General features: G+C 32.3%; 1 non-coding gene across 1 annotated transcript; it reads left to right on the forward strand.

Annotated features, from left to right (window-relative positions):
- Nucleotides 1-1,720: 1,720 nt before the first annotated feature.
- LOC120266039 lies at nt 1,721-1,827 on the forward strand. The gene has a single exon (XR_005537887.1). It is a non-coding gene; the product is annotated as a small nucleolar RNA R71 (small nucleolar RNA).
- Nucleotides 1,828-10,494: the final 8,667 nt, after the last annotated feature.

The following is a 10,494-nucleotide window of genomic DNA, read 5'->3' on the forward strand; positions in this document are numbered from 1 at the left end:
AGGTAGAGGGAGAGTTGTTGAGCTTGTTACCACACAAGGGTTCATCACCCTTACTCCATGCTTGCACATCAATATTAGCCTTAAGACGCTTCTTGTGGCATCGTCTTGCTCGCTTCATCTTTTGGATCATCCTCTTCATGATCCCCGAAGTAGGTTGCACCTTGTCCTCAAGACCGAGTGTTAAAACTTCTTTATTCTCCACTTCTTAATCTAGCAACCCCTCGTATCGGTCTGGACACATCATTTTTTGCACATATTCATCAATTAACTCATTAGTAGTGTCAAGAAAATACAGAGTATCATCAAAGCCAAGAGAATGCCACATGGCTTCGCCGGGTGGTATGTCAACTTGTCATCACCAACTCTAAGTGTTAACTCCTCACCGTCCATGTCAATAAGAGCCTTGGAAGTGCGCAAGAATGACCTCCCATGTATCAATGCGACCTTAGCATCCTCATTAACATCCAAAACTACAAAATCCACAGAAAATATGTACTTGTCAACTTTCATAAGTATGTCTTCAATGATGCCCCTCAGATGTCCAACTATTCGGTCGGCCAATTTGATTATCATCCGAGTGGGCCTAGGGTATCCCAAACCTAGCTTCTGAAAAAAAGTATAAGGCATGACGTTGATGCTAGTCCCTTAATCCGCCAATGCCTTTTCTTTACCCAAATTGCTAATGTTGCATAGAATGATGAAGCTTCCGGGGTCTTTCCTCTGGTTCGGAATATTCTTTTGCAACACCACCGAACACGAAGCATCTATAATCACAAATGCGCTCTCCTCCAACTTCCTCTTGTTGGTTAATAGGTCCTTGAGAAACTTTGCATAGCGAGGCTTTTGAGACAACGCCTCCACAAATGGGATGTTGATGCGCAGCTACTTCAATAGACCCAAAAACATCTTGTATCGCTCATCATTTTGGTCATTATTTAATCTTGAAGGGTAAGGGATTCTTGGCTTGTAAGGTGGGGGTGCCATCTCCTTCTCTTTGGATCTCTCCTCAACCTAAACGAACTCAGGTTACTGAACATTGGTCTTCTCACTAGGGAGTCTACTCTCAAATTCATGACCACTTCTCAAAGTTGTCACCTTCATATGTTCCCTTGGGTTTGTCTCCGTGTTGTTAGGCAAACTCGGTTGAGGTCTTTCCGAAAGTGACTTTGCAATTTGGCCCACTTGGTTCTCCAAGTTGTGCAATGAAGCATTGTGGTTGTGAAGTGTGGCTTCAACTGATTAAAATCTTGTATCCAATGCTGAAATGAACTTGGTTAAAACCTTTTCTAAGTCGTTCCTCTGGTTTTCCAAACCTAAAACTCTATTCTCCATGTTTGGGGCTTGTTGTTGTTCGAAACTCGCTGTTAGACAGTGTATGTCAAATAATCGAAATAGCGTAATCAGACAGTGCATGTCCACCCCCACACCCGGTGCAACTCATCAGGGCCGCCACTCTAGGAGAAGTTAGAGTGTCCAACTTCTTACTCAATGATTCAAGTTGAGCCTCCATTGATGTAACTGCATCAATCTCATAAAGTCTGACTACTTTCTTTCTGTCCCGTGTGTTCCACTGATAACTAATTATAGCCATTTCTTTGATGAAATGTCGGGCTTCTTCAGGGGTCTTACTTCCTAAGATACCTCCTGCTGTAGACCAAGTAACTGCTTTGTGCTTGGTTTTAAACTATTATAGAAAATATGAATGATCATCCACTTGAGGAAACCATATTGAGGACATTTATTCATGAGCTCCTTGAATCAATCCCATTTCTCCAAAAGAGACTCCAATTCCTCTTGCACATAATAAGATATCTCATTCCTAAGCTTTGCAGATTTTTCGGGATGGAAATATCAGGCAAGAAAAGCTTCTACCATCTATTCCCATGTGGTGATCAATGCTCTAGGTAATGAGTATAGCCATTGATTTGCTTTTCATTTCAAGGAAAATGGGAAGGCCCTCAACTTGATGGCATCATCTGTAACACCAATAATCTTGAGCATGTTGTATAATTCCAATAAGTTCTCAATGTGATTGTTTGGATCCTCATCGACCAAACCATTAACTACACTGACTGCTATAACATCTGGATGAAGCTTCCCTTAAGCTCAAAATTCTAACCCGTAATCGGTAGCCGCATAATGCTGGATTACATGCCAAGAAATGTGGATCTAGCATAATCTGAGAGTGTCCTCTACTGCTCATTCTGTTCTGCTATACTGGCAAACCCTTCAACTTCTATTTCAGCTTGATTAGACTATTCTTGTATAGGCTCTTTTCCCCTTCTATGAATTCTTCTTCTAATATCCGAATCACCTTCAACCATTGTCGAAGGGTTTCCTCGGGTCATAACCTGGAACTACAACCAAAAAAAGAAAAACAAATCAGAACGATGGTAGAATAAGAAAGTATGAAATAGTACAAGTGATGAATAGCTAAAATAGCAAAGTGTAAAATGCTTCCAAAATGCCTATTCCTCTGCAACGGCGGCAAAAACTTGAAACACCCCTTTGCGTGTGTGTACCTTAAGTGCGTGGGTTATCGAAGAAATAAAGTACTCTGGTGAGTGAGTAGTCGTATCCATAGGGAATAGTTCTCAAAAACACAAGAATTGCTATTTAACTATAGTGAAGATGGTTCAAGAGTGGTGTGAACAATATCAATGGAAATAAAAGTAAAGGAAATAAGAAAAAGACGCAATGAAATAATAGGAGAGACAATCAATAGAAGATGGGGCACCAAGACATTGCTCTCCCTAGGACTATTGTTTCAAGTGCAATACCATTCACTATGCCTCCTGGCTGACGATTAATGAGTCAAGGAAATCCTTAAACACACAATTCCAAACCTAAGGTCAACTGTGACTAACCTTATAGTATGCCCAGTGGAAAGGAATAATCTCGACGCCTTACACTGTGTGAGGTTGTAAGAAGCTCTAGGGACTCCAAGTGATAAACCCTATTCCCTAATATAGATCTAACCCTTTGGTCAAAGCGAAAGACACCTAGTCACAATTAAGCCATAGCACTAAGGATAACTTCATTGTTTCACTCTGTTGCTTATGCAACTAAGCCCCAACAGAATTTGTCTCTGAGCACTTCACTCTATCATGACCGCAAAGAACTCTTTGAACGTGGAGGTAGGATAAATCACATCGGAAGGAAAGAGGATGATCTGCTACCTCTCGACTCACCCTCTCGACCCTCTCCAACCCTTCTTTATCTAACCCTCATGCTGTGTCACTCATCCACAAAGATTACCAAGATAGATTCTCAACCCTAGTGTCACTCTAAGGAAAAATTGATTCAATAAGCATTCAAGGTTGGAACTCAATGAAAAAAATTAATTAAAGAAACATAGTGAAAGATCAATGAAATAAAATCATCCTAGGGTTTACAAGTCCAAGTACCCACTAAGGGTTTAGCTCTCCATGGAGCAAGATACAATCTACAATGAAATCGAATGTAAAAGCATGTAATCCATAAGTAAAACCCCCTCGTAGTCCGTATCGATGGTCTTATGGAGTAGCCTCATCTTTTCCAAAGATTCCCTTGTCAAGCCTAGTGCAAACCTCACCAAGTTGATGCCGATGAAAGCTCCTTCAATAACTATCTTCTGAAGGAACATATAAACTAAAGCAAAATTAATAAAATTGTAAAATTAAAATTTGATGTTTGGGCCACAACTAAAAATAATTCAAATTTTTGGGATTATTAAAATCTATCGATAATATAAATAAAAATAAAAGTTGAACATATGATGTCTTATTCCATCAATAATCCGATGCCGATTCCATCATCAATGTTTAACAATAACAACGTAATATTTTTGTAGCAATTTAGTTGCAACAAAAATTCACAACAAATTTAGGGCGAGTAAGTTTTAGCAACGGAACCATTTAATTGCTACATTTCCGCTGCTATTCATCTATATTATGTTGCTAATCTTTAAAATTCTGTCAGTAATATAAATAAGAACAAATTTAACATATTAACACTTATTCCGTCGGTAATCTGATGCGGATTCTATCGCCAATGTCTAATGATAACAATGGAATATTTCTGTAGCAATTTAGTTTAAATAGAAATTCCTAGCAAATTTAAGGCACATATGTTTTAGCAATGGAATAGAAATGGAACCATTCTATTGCCACATTTCCATTTCTATGCCTCTATATTTCATTACTAATATTTAAAATTAAATTGGTAACGTAATAAAAACAAGTTAAACATATGAAGTTTTATTCCGTCGGTAATTTTATGTGGATTCCATTGCCAATGTCTTACACTAACAATAGAAGATTTCCGTAGCAATTTAGGTTCAACGGAAATTCCCAGCAAATTTAGGGCGCTTAAGTTTTAGTAACGAAATAGCATCATTCTGTTGCTACATTTCCATTGCCATTCATCTATATTTCATTGCTCAAATTTAAAATTCCACTAATAATGTAATAAAAACAAGTTTAACATATGTGGTCTTATTCCGTAGGTAACGTGGATTCTGTCGCCAATGCCCAATTATAACAATGGATTATTTCTGTAGCAATTTTTACGTTGCCTACGAAATATCCACTGTTTATTTTTTAAAATCATAATCCTATGTTTTATTTTTAGAATGTCCTATTATTTTCAATCAAAACCTAATCATATGTTCTATTTTTTGAATGGTTACTAATTTTCAATCAAGCCCTAATCCTATGTTTTTTTTTCAGAATGTCAACTAGTTTTGACTCAAACCCCTAATCTTATTTTTTTTCTTATTGCAATGCCTTCTATTTTTCCATCAAAACCCTAATCATATGTTTTCATTTTGTAATGTGTCTTATTTTGCAAACAAAACCCAAATTCTATGTTTTCTTTTCGTAATGTCTACTATTTATTAGTTTTGAATCAAAACCGTAACCTATGTTTTCTTTCAAAAAGGTCTTATATTTTTCAATTAGAAACCTAGTCCTTTCTTTTCTTTTCGAAATGTCTGTTATTTTTTAATCAAAACACTAATCCTATGTTTTCTTTTCAAAATGTGTCCTTTTATCATGTTTGAATCAAAACCCTAATCATTTGGTTTTCTTTTCAGAATGTGTAATTTTTTAATCAAAATTCTAATCCTATCTTTTGTTGTGGGAATGTTTGCTAATTTTTAATGAAACCTTAATCCCAAGTTTACTTTTTGGAAGGTCTCATATTTTTCAATCAAAATCTTAATCATCTATTTTCTTTTAGGAATGCCTCCTATTTTTCAAACAAAACACTAATTCTATGTGTTCTTTTTGGAGTATCTACTATTTTTTTAATCAAAGACTAATCCTATGTTTTCTTATATTAATGTTTAATATTTTTCAATCAAAATGCTAATCCTATTTCTTTTGGCAATGCCTACTATATTTATATCAAAGCCCAAAACTTATATTTTCTTTTCAGAATATCGACTATTTTTGAAACAAAACCCTACTCCTATCTTTTCATAGATTAATGTATCCTATTTTTTTATTGAAAACCATAATCCTATGTTTTACTTTAGTATCATCTTCTATTTTTACAAGCAAAAACTCTAATCCCGTGTTTTTCTTTTTGAAATGTCTCATATTTTCAATGAAAACCCTAATCCTATGTTTCTTAAGTAATGTCTCATATTTTTTAATGAACCCATAATCCCATGTTTTTCCGCAATGCCTATTACATTTGAATCAAAACCCTAATGCTATGTTTTTCTTTTCAGAATGTCTCATATCTTTCAAAAAAAATCCTACTCCTATGTTTGCTTTTAAGAACGTATTTTACTTTTCAGTTTTGAATCAAAACCCTAACCCTTTCTTCTGTTTTCAGAATGTCTCCTATTTTTTAATGAAAACCGTAATCTATTGTTTTCTTTACTGATTGTCTACTATTTTTCAATCGAAAAAATTTAATCCTTTTTTTCTTATCAAAATTTCTGATATTTTTGAATTGAAATCCTAATCTTATGTTTACTTTTCGTAATGTGTCTTATTTTTTTAATTTTGAATCAAAATGCTAGTCATTTGTTTTCTTTTTCGAGTGTCTCATTTTTTATTCAAAAAGCAGGTAATCCTATGTTTTCTTTTCAAAAATGTCACCAATTTTTGGTTTTTTTATTCAAAAACATGACTCCTATATTTTCTTTTCAAAATCTCTCATATTTTTGAAAATTAAGGAGACATTTGCAAAAACCAACATTACTAACCCTATCTTTCAATCAAAACCCAAATCCTATGTTTCCTTTTGGAAATGCCCCTAATGTTTTCGTTTATAATCAAGTACTAATCATATATATTCTTTTTTTAGAGTATCTACTATTTTTTTGAATCAAAACACTAATCCTATATTTTTCAAAAATATCTCATATTTTTAAAAATCAAAAACCCTAATCCTATATATATAGTAATGTCTCTTATTTTTCAATCGAAACACTAATTCTATGTTTTACTTGTAATGCCTACTATATCTGTATCAAAACCACAATCCTATGTTTTCTTTACATAATGTCTCCAATTTATCAGTTTTGAATCAAAATACTAATCAATGTTTTTTTTTCGGAATGGCTCCTATATTTCAATCAAAAACCTAAATTTTTTTTTTTGTTTTGCAATGTCTGCTATTTTTGAGAGAAAACACTAATGCTATATTTTCTTTTCTAAATGTTTGCTATTTTGAATCAAAACTCTAATCCTATGTTTCCTTTTTGAATTGTAACCTATTTTTTTTAGTTTTTTTACCAAAAGTCTAATCCTTTCTTTTCTTATAGTAATGTCTTATATTTTCCAATCAAAATCCTAATCCTATGTTTTCTTTTTGGAATGTCTGCTATCTTTGATTCAAATCCCAAATCCTATTTATTATTTTTAGAATCTCTCATATTTTTCAATCAAAACCCTAATCATATGTTTTCCTTTCAGGATGTCTACTATTTTTGAAACAAAACCCTAATCCTATATTTTCCTTTTGGAATTCCTACTATATTTGAATCAAAACTGTAATTATATATTTTCTTTTTGTAATGCCTCATATTTTGCAAACAAAAACAGAATTCTATGTTTTCTTTTCTTAATTTCTCCTATTTATTAGTTTTGAAAAGGTAACATAGGTTTGGGTTTTTTTTTATTCAAAACTGATATTCATATGTTTTCTTTTCGTAATGCTTCATATTTTTATTAAAATCCTAATCCTTTGTTTACTTTTCGGAATGCTTTCTTTTCTTTTAATCCAAACCCTAATCTTATGTTTTCTTTTTAGAATATCTGCTATTTTTGAATAAAAACAATAATTATTTGTTTTCTTTTGGAGATGTCCCCTATTTTTTTGGTTTTTAATCAAGACCCTAATCCTATGTTTTCTTATAGTAATCCGTTCTTATTTTCAATCAAAACACTAATCCTATGTTCCTTTTCGAAACGTCTAATATTTGTCAATCAAAATCCTATTTCTACGTTTTTTTTCGGAATGGCTCATACTTTTGAATCAAAACCCTAATAAAAACAATAATAGTAATGCCCTATATTTTTAAATCATAACCCTAATCCTAAGTTTGTTTTTTGAATGCCTCCTGTTTTATAATCAAAACACTAATCTTATATTTTCTTTTAGGAATGTCTACTATTTTTTAATCAAAACAATAATCCTATATTTTATTTTTGCAATGTGTCATATTTTCCAATCGAAACCATAATCATATATTCTCTTTTCAGAATGTCTACTATGTGTTATTCAAAAGCCTAATCTTATGTTTTATTTTATGAATGTCTCATATTTTTCAATCAAAACCCAAATCCTATGTTTTTTCTTTTCGAACTGCCTACTATATTTCAATCAAAACCGTAACCTTATGTTTTCTTGTACTAATGTATTCTATTTTTCAATCAAAACCATAATCTTATGTTTTCTTTTCGGAATACCAACTATATTTGAAACAAAACACTAAACTTATGGTTCTGAATGTCTCATATTTTTCAATCAAAACTCTAATCCTATCAATACAAGAAAACAGTCCAGTAGTGATCGGAAAATTTTTGTCGATAATAGTAGATATTCCATTGGTAGATATCATTACCGACAGAAAGTTTGTCAGAAATAATCCGTCACTAATTCTCATGTCGGTAATGTGCTTCTATCGGTAATAATAAATTCTGTGGGTAAAAATAAATAATTACCGACAGAACTATGTGTTGATAATGATTACATTTCCATCGGTAATAATTATTTAAATATAAAAATTTAATTCATTTTTTTCGATGTTGTTTGTCGTTAATAGAATGTTTTTCTCGGTAAAAAAATATTTTTCCCGTTGGTGAAAAATATTAAGTTAAGATAATTCCTTCAATAAAAGGAAAATTTCTATTGGTAAAAGGTATTGCTTTTCGTCACTAAAAATAATTTTATAATGAAAAATATGTCGGTGAAGAAAGCTTTCCATCAGTAGAAAGTTTTTTTTTCGTTGGTAAAAAATATTAATTTAATACTATTCGTCGATAAAAATTATAGTTCTGTCGGAGCAGATATTGTTATTAGTCGGTCAAGCATAATATCATTACTATAATTTGTGTCAGTATTGTATTTTTTGTCGGTAATAAATATTAAAATTTAGGAATTCGGTAGGTAAATGTATTTTATATTCACCAAACATTAATTGCTTCGTCGGTAATAATTGTGATTCCATAGATAAATGTATTTTATATTCACCAAAAATTATTTGCTCCGTCGGTAATAATTGCGATTCCATCGGTAAATAATATACTTTTCTGTAGGGAATACTATTACTAATTCATTATACACATATTTTACACATTAAACATGTATTATGCATAATATGAACATGATATCATATCCATTTTAACAATCCCTACAATCCATAATACAATCACTTGTTCATCACAACAACACATAAATTCATAATGAAAAATCCAACAACACATGTAAAAGTATATGAAGTTATAAAGTTGCAAGTAATCACCAAAATATTAAAATAGTTTTAAAGGTACTCCAACAAAACAAATGTTAACAACACCATTCTAAAGGCTATCTCAATCTCTATGCATCTTCTCCACTCATCTCCGGTAGTGGCATCCCTTGAATTAATTGCCAATTTGCTTTCTTGAGAGAATAATGTTGGATGACCTCATTTCACCAACTCAAAGATTTTACCCAATTTACTCTGTAACTCCAGCTTGACCTTGCTTTTGAATATCAAGATTTGTACTCTCTAAATTCTTAGACTTTCTCCGAGAGTCTGTGTTTGCACATCAGATTCATTTGTTGCAAAGGTTGATAGGTTGAATGTCCACACATCAATCGGATGTGGAAGGACATGTAGATGCCGACTAAACAAGCGTCTTTAGTCTACCCTACTCCCAAAAGCCATATACACTGTGTGTGTAGCCTACTCCCCCTAATTGCATCATACCATGGCCCGACCATCGAAAACTTGGATGGGAAAGATACCATCACCAAATTTGTCGATCAATATAGCATTATACTTTTCCTATAACATGTTTAAAAGTAAATATTAACATTTACAACTCATACAATAAAAATGAATGATAAAAAAGGAAAACTCATTAACTAGGCTTCATACAAATAACACATAATACACTTAAACAATGGTACCTAAAAATTAACATTATAACAAGAAAATATATGTCAAAACAAACATTTTCCATCACACTTATGAATCAAAACTTTAATGATAACAATTATGAAAAATGACTCAAATTAACTTACATTGACTACTCGACTTGTTGTTGATAATTCACCCTCTCACCCCTTTGCGCTTGTGTGTGAGCCTAAAAATTTCGAAATATCCTACCTCCCTACCCAAAAGCTTCCCCACTGTATTTTAATTTAAAGTGTAGAAACACATAAATAAAAGAAATAGATTGTTCATTGTAAGTACTAATAATTTAACAAAAGTAACACAAAGCACTTCATTTTCAGGTAATAGCACATAGCACGTAATAGTACTAGTGCTATAACATAAACCTAACTCCTTTCAATAACAGACGTATAAAGCAACAAGAACAATATTTCTACTAGCATGTTGGGTGTAATAGCAACAATCCATGTCCTTTTCATTCATTTACGTTTTGTTTATTTTATTTGAACTCAAGATAATGCAAGAGCATAACGCCCACCAACCAATCCAAATAGACCTTATAGCACCACAATGGGGAAAACAAAACAAATATTTTATTCCTCTCCAAAATAAATAAAGTATTTAATTATTTGGTAGCTTTTATTAGTCTAATATTCTTGTGTGTGGCTCGCCTCTCTCAGAATGCACTCATGGTCAATGCCAATCCAAGCTTACTCATTTTTTATAATCATAATAAATATTATTATGAATAAGATGCATGTTTTATTTAGAAAAGTTATATAGTAATATGTATTCTTTGGTAGAATGTTCATGCATGCATGAGTTCTAATTTGATTGAATATAAAGAATAAATATTACAAAATAAAACAGTAAACATAGATTAAAAATAATAA

Source organism: Dioscorea cayenensis, chromosome 1, assembly GCF_009730915.1.
Source record: "Dioscorea cayenensis subsp. rotundata cultivar TDr96_F1 chromosome 1, TDr96_F1_v2_PseudoChromosome.rev07_lg8_w22 25.fasta, whole genome shotgun sequence".
Classification (NCBI taxonomy): domain Eukaryota; kingdom Viridiplantae; phylum Streptophyta; class Magnoliopsida; order Dioscoreales; family Dioscoreaceae; genus Dioscorea; species Dioscorea cayenensis.